Here is an 11853-nt window from a genome sequence, read left to right on the forward strand (position 1 = left end):
TAATGGACTCAACTCCCTCCCCCTCTTCTCACACAACACTGCTGGCTCTTCCCTCTCTGAGAAATTTTTGGGGAAAACCACTAAATTTTAATAAATAATACCTCAAACTAAAGTTAGGATAATACAATTGACATTGCTGGATTCCTTGTAAGACCAGGAATATTTTGAATATAAATGTCATATATTTTGCACAAAAGATAACATATTTACTTAGAGAAAACATTTTATCTAAAATTTGTATGTCTAATGCAAAATATATGATGTTTATATTCAAAATGATCACCAAATTATAAGAATTCCAGCAATGTAAATTATATTCTGGCCGGGTAATTTGTATGAATTTTATGAGCTAAAACAGGCAGTCAGACAGGGTGGCGGGTGGGGCAAATCTAAAAATAGCGTCTCGAGCCGGACACTCACCGCGTATATGTGGAAAAAATCCGTGTCAAGTGAAAGTTCAGCTCTGGCGAGGCACCGCGTATATGAAAAAACGCGTTAAGTGAAACCGCGTTAGGCGGGGTAATACTGTATTACACATTAGTTGAGATAACAATTAGACAAATATCCCATACAAAGTATTTCCTCATGCCTGGACATTCAAAATATGCAGCAAAAATTAAGAATGTTCAGGAATGTCAATCAGGGTCGCCTAGGTTAACGTTCAGGAACGTCACCCAGGGTTTAAAAGTTAATAGGGAACAATTACCCTCTCAGGGGTTAAGGTCTAGTGATTTAATGAGGTCGTAGCAAACAATTGGTAATACATGAGTGTTTACTCCTTGATCTGTTAAGGGTTCCTGCTATATTGGTGAGAGCTGCCTTTCTGCCCCTTGCACAGGCTGCATAAGAAACATTAATCCCTGTGTTTCTTCATGTGTGGGGTAAGTCCAACCATGGGGGCTGGAGACAGTGAGACCTTCCAGTTGGCTGGGGCGCATCGGTTTATACAGTATTTAAGGATTAAAAATCCCAGGGTTTTCAGAACTGTAGTGTCTTGAACAGTTACGTGGCTCAAGTGTTACCTGAAGACTTTCAAATAATAAATATTTTAGAAAATTCTTCAGTTTCCAGGTTCTCGTGTTTGGGTTGAAGGTAACTTTAAAATCTTCACTAAGTTCTCAGGTGTCATGTTAAAGTATTTCAGACAAGTGATATAGATATTCATATTGTCTAATATAATGGAGGTGTGATTAGTTATGAACTTGGTGGAGTCTGAACCTGAAACCTCCTTGGTTTCATATTTTGTCGGTCTTGTCTAATTCAGTGGACAAGGGACCTAAGTGGTAGTGGTGGTGTTTCATACTGTAGTTGGATGCCCTAGATGGCACATCCTACAGAGATGAGTCAGGGTATCAGGTACTGAACTGTACTTTAGTAGCTGCTATTGGCTCATTACCTTAGGACTACATGATGGTAATGAAAAGGTAAATTTCCTCTCATTCATCCATCAGGGACTGGCTTCTAACTAGGTTCAGAACTTCAATTGCTGGTACAGGTTGTGTATAACAGTTGGAAATTTTTAGTACCCACCCCACCTCCAGTTTGCAGCTAGCTTTGGTGTACCGGAGTTGCTCAAGACTTGTGTCAAGTTATAAATAGAGGATTGACTCTGAAACCCCATTTTATAACTGAGCAAGGATTACTTCCTCTCTTTTGCATTGTTGAGGAGAGCTGGAGCTGAGGTGCTGGTTTTAAAACTGAACTACAAGGGAGAGTTAAAGAAACCATTTTATTTGTGGTAAAGCTTCCCATTCTTCTCACACTGGATAAACTGGCTGACAGTCTTGGCTCAGTTATAAATGGTATTTCAGAATCAATCTTCCACACTTACACTGTGGACCAGATTGGTAATTTTCAAACATTTAACAAATATAGTATCTAATATGAATTTTTTTTTCAAAACTTTTTGTGTGTTCCTTTAAGTTTCATGATTTACATATAAGTTTACTCCTGTTATTTTAATGTGTAACCCAATGTTCTGCACACCATGTCTTTTGAACAATGATGATTCAAATAATTTTCAGTTTGTCATTATTTATATTTTGTGAATATATACTTGCACATTTTGGTTGATTGAGCACAGATGGGGGTTAGTCTTTTATCTTGAGTATTTCCATAAGTATTTAGTTAATATTTGGGAATTTGTTGATTCCAAATTTATCTCTGTGACGTTAGGTTCATTATTTTAGTGTTGTACTGAATGTATTGTAATTTGCATTCCTGCATTTGTAAAAATATTTAAACTGTATATCCCTGTATTCTCAGACCTTTGAAATATTTTTTTTCAGTATTGTATCACACGTTTAAGGTATTATTTATAAATGGAAGCAACCGTTTTGTTTTTAGACTTAAAGTACAAGAAACTCCCTCTAATCCGGACTCGCTTAATCTGGATCCCCTTGCATACCGAACTGGGGTCTATCACTGGACACATACTCGTATATCCCTAACCTGGAAAAACACAACCAAAATCAACTTAGTACAGTATGGGGGAAAGTTCGTTTAAGTGGGGGCTGACACTGTGGTGGCACAGGAGAGTAACTCAATAGCTGCTTCTGAGAAGGCAGAAGAAGTGTCTAAATATGAATACACCCTGTACTTTAGTGTACAGTACATATAGTCAATGAAATTAGCTGTGAAAAAATAACCTCCACTTCACCTTCGGTGGTGTACATTGCGAGTGTCGTACAATCACCTGCCTCAACTGACTCAAGACTCGACCGCCTCATCACCTCACGGCTTAACTGCCTCATGATAAGTTAATAATTTAATAAGTACAGTATGCTTTGTTATTAACATGTACTATGTGCTTCTAATTTTCATGAACAGACATACGTATTGTAGTACAGTAATAATGTACAGTATTCCATAAGAAACACACTTCAACTTTGTACGACTCTCTTAACAGTTCCCATTACTGTACAGTAAACCCTTGCCATTTGCGAGGGTTAGGTTTCAAGAAATGGTGCGAATTGGCAAAACCGTGAAGAGCAACTTATATTATACCTTAGTGCACTAATATATACCTATATTTTGTATGAGAAACTTAAGTCACCGATACTTACATTCGTGCGTGGAAGTTTGGAGCTTGATGAAGTGGTGTACTGTACATAGGGAGATATCTCTAGGAGATGTAAGGAGAGAAACCAGATATCAGATGAACAAAGTTGTTTTGAGGAATCCAACTGTGAGAAATATTTAGGAATAATTATAAGTAGGAATCTTAAACCAAGACAACAACGTGTATTTGCTCGAAACAAGGCTAACAAAGTATTTGGATTCATACAAATGAGAGTTAGTTACAAGATTAGCGAGGTTATCCTAAAACTATATCTTGCACTTGTGAGAGCTCAACTGCATTACGAGGTTCATATCTGGTCATTGTACTACAGAATGGATATAGAATCCCTAGAAAGAAGTCAGAGGAGAATGACCAGATTAATCCCGGGCATTAGGAACCTTGAGCACAGAGACAGGTCAAAGCATCTTAATTTGCACTCCCTCAAGAGACGTAGAGTGAGGGGCGATATGATTGAGGTGTAAAAATGGAAGTCAGGGCTAAACAAAGGTACAGGTACATACTGTATATAAAAAAAATCTATATGATACAGGCCATCAAATGGAGGTATTTTGGGGGCATGAGGCTTGAATAGAGCCTAGCTGAGACAGCATCCATGGCTGCCAAATCTATGAAAGTGCCCAGCAACACCAGCTGATGGATTACTGGCTGAGTATAGCTGTACTGCGAGCATATGAGAGACCTAGGAAAAATGAATGTTTTACCACATGTTAAAACCCTAAGCGGTTATAAAAACCTGGAATTTTGACCAAACCGGACAGGCCTTCCCTCCCATTAGTCCGGATTAGAGGAAGTTTGCTGTACTGCATAAGGTAAGGAGTGTGGTGTAGGGGTAATGGGTCATGGTGTGTTACAGTTCCTATTATTAGTGTATTCATAGTTGATTAATTTATAATGAAATTAAATTTGGTTATTTATGTATTTCTCCAGTAGGGAGCACAGTTGTGGGTTGAGTGTGAGTGTGTGTGTGTGTGTGAGGGCAGTTGGTAGCAAAACACTAAGTTTGTTTTTCTTGGCTTCTCATGTCTCAGTGGGAGGCCCTGACATGTTTTATGTTTCTCATTTGGCATAGATTGGCTTCATTTATATTGTAATTTGTGTATATAGAAGAGGTTGGTACAGTACAGTATAAGCACAATTGGTTCAAACAAAAGCAGTTTCCATAGTAAAAGGGAGTTACATTTCCAACCACAGCCAAAGCCCATTTTTGACAATGATTCTACCCTGTAGTAAATGTTGGGTGGATGGGCATAGAGGACTACTGTACCGTACATAGTTCATCAACACCTCTACATAACCATGGTAACATCTGCCCTCAAATACTGTTTTATGTGTACCGTAGCTGTCACTCCCTCATCTGTTGGGTGAATTAAGGTGCTTCTTCAAATACTATGTTTGTTATGCTTATATGTGAGTCCAGTTCTTGTGAAGCCAGCACAGTACAGTATAAGTGAGAGCAATCTGTACTTTGCCAAACTTTTTAATTTCCATGTGGTGAAATAAATTTGAGGAATTGATTTGTAAATGATCAAACTTAGTGTGATAATTCCCTGTAGAGTAATAACAACTGCAGTACAGTACAGTACTGTAATGTACACATGAGTACTATGTACTGTATGTATTATAATTTGTATTGAAAGGCATTTATTGAACCTAAATAGTTTGTTAGTTTTCTGCATGAGGGATTGACTTTTTAACTTTACTGGTGCTTCATTTGCATTTAAATAACTTATGATTGAAGATGTTAAATACAGAAGTGAGTCCATCTCAAATGCCAGCATATTGTTAGACATGATACACAGATAGGCTACAATGTTAACTACTGGACACTGATGTCAAGAAGTTATGCTCAAACACTGATGTTTTATTTAGCATTTAGCTTTATGAGGTAAAATTATGTAACGTATTAAATTATGGCATTCATTACATGAGACTTTATAACACACTTAGAGCATATGGAAGGAGGAGACATTTTATGATGACTATTACATGTGAGTGTGCCTGTGTTGATCCTTGGTAGTGGGAATATACTGTATGTTAGGATGGACAACTCCTAATCTTAGTGTACTGTACAGTATTTATAATGAAATTATCCAGTTGAACAACATGAGAGAACTACATTAGAAATAGATCTTAGTGTTGTGAGAAACAGCTTGTCAGCATCTGATGAACAAATGTAAATGATCTCGCATACAGCTTGGTTAATATTGTATATGTGCATTTATTACCAAGTAAACAGCCAGTGTAAAACAAAAATTCCAAAGGGAAGTGCTGTACATGTATGGTACTAGATGAATATTAATAACTTTTTGGATATCATAAGTTGTACATTATTGGAACTTGGGCTGTGTTTAATGTCTGGTCAGGCACTTAACATCATTTCAACATTGAATTAATGTTGAGGTAAATCACTACCATCATCTCAGCATTGATTAAACATTTAAAATAATATTGTGTGCCTGCCAGTGTAGATCAGTCGAAGCACAGTACAGTGGTGAAGAGGATAAAGTTAAGTACAGTAAAGTGCTGTACTATGATTATATGAATATACTTTCTGGTCATATAAACTGGTCTTTATCTGGTAAACATAACTTTTTGTAGTTCCTTTATCCTTTCCCCCTTAAAAATGTCTTGTTACTGTATTGTCATGTAATAGACTGTGACTCCCAGCAACACACACATTATACTGTATCTGGTATGAGTGATAACCTGACATGCATCCACAGTTGATCACATGTGAAAATTTTTTGATGTCCCATTGGGTTTGTACTTGTCTATGTGTCTGTCTGTCCATACTTAGTTCCCCTCCATCTTAAGTCTATGAGCAGGGTTACACAAAAGTTATTCAGTGTAATGGAGTGAGTGTAAACCCCTCAAGAATACAGTACTGTACTATTGTATTGGCATCCTGGGATTACTTCACAAGTTTTTTAATTGTTTGATTTTAACACCAAGAATGGTTTACTGTACTGTATTCTTTATATACAGTGGTTCCCAACATTTTTTGGCTTTACAGTAAATTTCCCAACAATACGGTGTCGTGACCCTCAGGCATATAATATATAATACAGTATAGCTTGAATGTAAAGCAAAAATTTGTTTTGACTTTATGATAAGTACTATATATTTAAAATTGTCTGAGGGCCCCTTGCAACCCTACTGAGGACACCCTGTGACCCTGATTTGGGTTGCGACCTGAGGTTGGGAACTGCTGCTTTATAAGGACAGCTTTAGTTGTTGTGCTTAAGTTATATTTCATAGTTGACTCTAGTGAGCCATAAGACTACAGTATAGTCTCGGTTTACGCGGTCAATTAAACCCGTAGAGGTCCGCGTAAAACAAGAAACGCGTAAACGAAATAACAAAACATATGGGATTAATTGAAATAGAGACTGGGCCGACCCCCAGACTACCCTCTTTCCGACACAATACGTACGTTGTAGTAAAAATAACATCTTAATTTTATGATGGTATGCACATACAATTAATTTTTAAGAGAAATATCAATAATATTAGGTTTTTTAACACTTACGTTAGTAGAAAAGATGGCTGGGCACAATGGGATAGGGGGTTGGTTCCGAGGCAGAGGGCAGATCACTGGTCAACAGCCAAAATGGTTCACATATGAGATCATGCTCACACAACTAATTTCATATTGCTGAATTCGAATCTGATATTTGTTTTGTTCTATCAGACCAGGTTTTATAAAAAAATCAATAGGTACAAATATTTAATATTCCATCACATGTCGTGCAAAAGATGAGATTATCTCGTGTGACTGTGCTTTCATGACTAATTTCATATTAATGAATATTAATTGGATGTTTCATTCTACCATCAGACCTACTTTCTTAAAGAATAAAAAAAATAGTAAATATAGTAACATTATCGCGTCATGCAAGATACAATTTTAAACCTATCACAGATAAGCTCATAAAAAATTGTACCAAAAAACATAAGTTCAAATCCTTTATAATGACAAAATATGAAGTTCTAAAAGTGCTTCTGAACTTTACTCTTTCTCTTGTACAGCTTGCTCTCTTCTCGTTGCAGTGTCCAGCAATAGTCGCCCATCATGTTAGGACTGAATTGTCCCTGATATCTGCTCTCCATTATGGCGATATCTTGATGAAATCTTTCGCCGTGTTCATCACTAACGTCTCCAAGGTTACCTGGGAAAAATTCAATATGAGAGTGGAAAAAATGCAATTTCAAGGACATCCTTGCTCCCAATGCATGATAATTCTGAAGCATGGTTGTTACGATTTCTTTGTAGTTGTCAGCACGATAGTTTCCAAGAAAATTCTTTGACACATTGACAAATGATTCCCATGCTTTTTTTCTCCAGTGGGTTCAATGTTTTGGTGAATTCGCTATCATTAACTAGTATACGAATTTGTGGTCCATTCAAGACACTGTCTATGTCGGTAACGCGCTGTAGTGATATGCACTCCATCTTCTAGCAGGTTACTCTGCTTTAGTCTGGATCCCAAAACTTCAGCCTTTTCTTTTGACAAGTTTAGGTCCCTGATGAGATCATGAAGCGCTTCTTGAGTAAATAGTTTAGGCCTGGTATTTTCAGAGTCATCCTGGTAGTCGTTTTCCATTGAGGTAGAGGTAGAATCGGAATCACTCAATTCTTGTTCAGTCGATGGATTTGGGACTGGAAGTTCAGCACTGTGCGGTACTGGTCGGATTGCAGAAGCAATATTGGGGTACTGTACCTTGCCTCGTGTCTTGATTTTTATTCCCTTAATATTTGTGAGACAGAAGTAGCAGTCACTACTGTGGTCTTTAGGTTCACGCCATATCATTGGTACAGCAAACGGCATTCCTGAACTTCGTTTACCACACATCCACTCGCTCAGGTGGTTAACACAAGACTTACAGGCTACATGAGGTGCCCATTTCTTGTCTTGGTCACCCAAATGACATTTGAAGTAACTTTTGTAGTTCAGTCGAACAGCTTTTGTGATTGGTTTCTTGAGGCTACCAGGATTGAAGGCACCACATATGTAGCAAAAACTGTCAGCACCGTTCACACACTTGCGACGTTCCATGTTTTGATAATTTCAGAGTAATTACAAATCATGCAGGTGTAGATATGCAATGTCATGAATCAGCAAACTGAAACAAACAAAAAAGCACAAATCAGGACAAAATAATTGCATAAATGGAGCCAATGAGCATATAAATTACTGTATGAATAGCATGGTACACTAAATATATAGATAGGCTGGTTCTGGAAAACTGAGCCTGATACAGCTATACGAATGTCATAATTGAGTTCAGCACATACAATTACACTAGAATCAGACTGTTTTGATCCAGAACCATGAGAATTTTTTTTTTATGTTGACCAGTGTTTGGCCCTCACCTGTATCACTTGTATCACTATCCACCACAGAAGCTTGCAGGGCCTCTTTGTCAAACCCCTCAAAGTCCATATCCTCACTATCACTATCACTGACTTGGGCTGGCTGTGGTGGGTGGCGGGTGAAGAACTCGGTAATGTTTTGTTGACTGGGCGACCTTGTGCGCACCCTGCTTCCTGCGTAAATGATGGAATGAACCGTGCAAATAAAAATTGTCGGTCTGGCAAGGTGCCACGTAAATGACCAAACGCGTAAACCAAATCCACGTAAATCGAGACTATACTGTACAGTATTTTTGTCTTGGCTAAAAAGACAGGAATTAAGGGTACAGTACAGTACAGTAGGGTCAGGATATATTGCGAGATAGGGTCCAACGATGTTCGCTATATACTAAATCGCGATATATAATTACATGTAATCAGTGGGGAAAATAGGGTTAGGTTCTGGAGGTTAAAAAAAGTGACTAAACTTGACTTAACGAGTTCATTTTCTTACTAACTAAAGCACCAATAAACACTAGACTGGGGATCAACAGGTTGTTTCAATATCAATAAACACCAGACTCAGGAACACTAGATTCGGCAGCTGACGCACCATCCTGGGAACACCAGACTCGGCAGCAGACGCCACACTGCCACCCTCACTTGACAATCCCACACCTACATAAATGAACACCCAAAATATTACTTACAGTATTAAATCTTTTCCATTAAGCTTTCCATTATCTTCACTTCACATCACTAGCAACCCATTTACACTCGCTTTAGAAATTTGAATCTGCACCAGACTCGGCAGCTGATGCGCCATCCCGAGAACAACAGACGACACACTGCCACCCTCACTTAACAATCATAAACGAACAAACCAAAAATATTAGTTACAGTTTTAAATCATTTCCATTAAGCCTTCCATTATCCTCACTTCACTTTTCATGTTACTAGCAACCTATTTACACTCGCCTTATTAATTGTAATCTGCAGCAGAGTTGGCTGCTTTCTCGTCACTCACTCAGAAAGACTGAGCGGGCGAGCGTGAATGCGTGAGTGAGCAGCCATGGTGGCGCCTCTGGTGAGCAAATAACGCATTTGTTTGCCATGGTGATACATTTGAAATATTTTCTGCCCGATTTCCCAAAAAAAAAAAAAAAAAAAAATTATTGCTATACAGTACAGGTATATAAGAAAATTTAGATAATTTGGTAATCGCGATATAAAAATATCGTTATATAAAGTCACGCTATATCCTAACCTACTGTATACCATTTTTCATGTGCTTTTGTGCAGGGTTATACTGTTTTGGGCTTGTACAGTTGCCTGCACTTATACCTGGTACAGTGGCTGGTGTGTTTTGTGAGATGTGGCAACTGTGGAATGGTTATCTAGCATCCTCAGTCTGGTTGCTATTGTGAAATTCCTCAGGGCTGTTCTGGGAGTTTTAATATGATGTAAACAAACACAGTTGCCACATCTCACAAAACACACCAGCCACTGTACCAGCTATAAGTGCAGGCAACTGTACACTTGTGAGATAATGTTATGCTTTAAACTTTCATTTCGGTAAAGTTTAGTTGACTTGTAGGAGTTCCGTGAACATTGAATGTATTTTATAACTAGAGTATTGTGCGGTACATAAAAACATGGCTAACATTTGAGGAAAAATCAATTCCCACAAGTATTAAGAATATTTATTTTCATACTTCTTTGTTTAATTATAATTAGTATTTTGGGTGAATTTTGTAAAAAAATTTTTATTTCTATTGTGTTTACTGTTCTCCTACATTTGGATGTTCATATGAAGAGAGTTTAGTTCAGTGCAGTTCTATATTTGATTGCAAGTTGAGAGGGTTGTGATGTGGAAATTATAAACCAACAGCAACTGGAGAGGTCAGCCCAAGTGTGTATGTTCCTCACCTTCTGGTCTTTATTAAAGTTTAGAGAGACTGAAGATTCAAGCTCATTGCCTAAACAGTTTTTAAAGGAAAGGAGATGAAATCTTGACCTTGACATCACATAACATTATTATATAGTCTTTTTAAAATCTTGCTAATGCATTTTGGAAATATAAAGGAGGCATAACCAAGTATATTACTGGTCATTTGCCCAGTTAGTCATTCCATACTGTTCTTCCTGAGTATTATGACAGCTTCCACTTACACCTCTGCTCATAGTAACAGTACCTTGTATCACATTACACTCCCAGTTTGTTTTTCTGCCATGGCTCAATTTAATATACAGTACAAGCATCTTTACTCTACTTTACTTTATTTTATCCTCTTATTTTATATTACAATACCTGCAGAAATTTTTAAGAGATTAGGGCTTAAAGTTAAAAAATTTCAGCTTAGTCAATTAAATCCCTAGTTATTTAGTATTTTTGATACATGGGTACATGTGTACAGTTGTAACACGTGAAACTCCAATACAGCTCACATTTACAAAGGGAGGAGAGGTGGATATACTCATTATATTCCATCCAGGGTGTCATCTGCGAATAATAGAGGACCACGAAATAAAAATCCGCGAACTTGGAGGGCCCCCCTGTAAAGGGTAAATAGTATCAATCACATTACAGAACTGTATAATAAGTTTATGTAAAAGTCAGAACATTTTGGAATTAAGTTTTACATTGCAGATGGGTATAATACAGTACTGGTAATACTGTACTAGTGTTGTGGGATATAGATATTTGCTAGTAGTAAGTGACACATTGGGCCGTATTCACATTCATCATGCCCTATGGTGAGCCCGATCATTGGGAACCCAAAGCTCGTGTTGGGAGAGTTTATTAAAAAAATGTGCTTCAGGCACTACAATGGGTTGGGATCCCAATCAACATATCAGGGCAATCAACATTTCCAAATTGGCTAGATGGACCACTATTGTCACAACCCAGGTGTCAGGTACCCCCATAATATTTCTCTCAAACACCCAAAAATTGTAACCAACACAAAAAAAAAACACATGTGACCAAACGAATATAGAAGTGTTAAGAGGATATCTATGGGATATATAAATTATTATCCTCTGGTGTTTATGAGGTTTGTTTTAAAGGTTATATTTCACTGGGTGTTGGCCACAGTGGGATGGCCAATGGTTGGTGTGCCATGAGTCGGCTGTCACAACACGACATGCAAAATATGTATAGCCATGAACATAGCATACTGCTGTCTTTTAAACAGCACATTACTCTAGTTTAGTTAGCCTCATTCAAAAGAAGGTAAAAATTTTGCAAGACAAGGTATCTGATCCTGGAGTTGTGATAAGAAGTTAATGCTTTGTTGATGTATGGCTGCATGCTCATGATCAGTCGGGATTATTTAATACTTGTAAATAACCGACACTCTTTAAATGTACAGGTATCCCTTGATATGCAAATGGGTTAGGTTTCCCCAAAAAACAT

Source organism: Homarus americanus, unplaced genomic scaffold, assembly GCF_018991925.1.
Source record: "Homarus americanus isolate GMGI-L3 unplaced genomic scaffold, GMGI_Hamer_2.0 scaffold24260, whole genome shotgun sequence".
Taxonomy (NCBI): Eukaryota; Metazoa; Arthropoda; class Malacostraca; order Decapoda; family Nephropidae; genus Homarus; species Homarus americanus.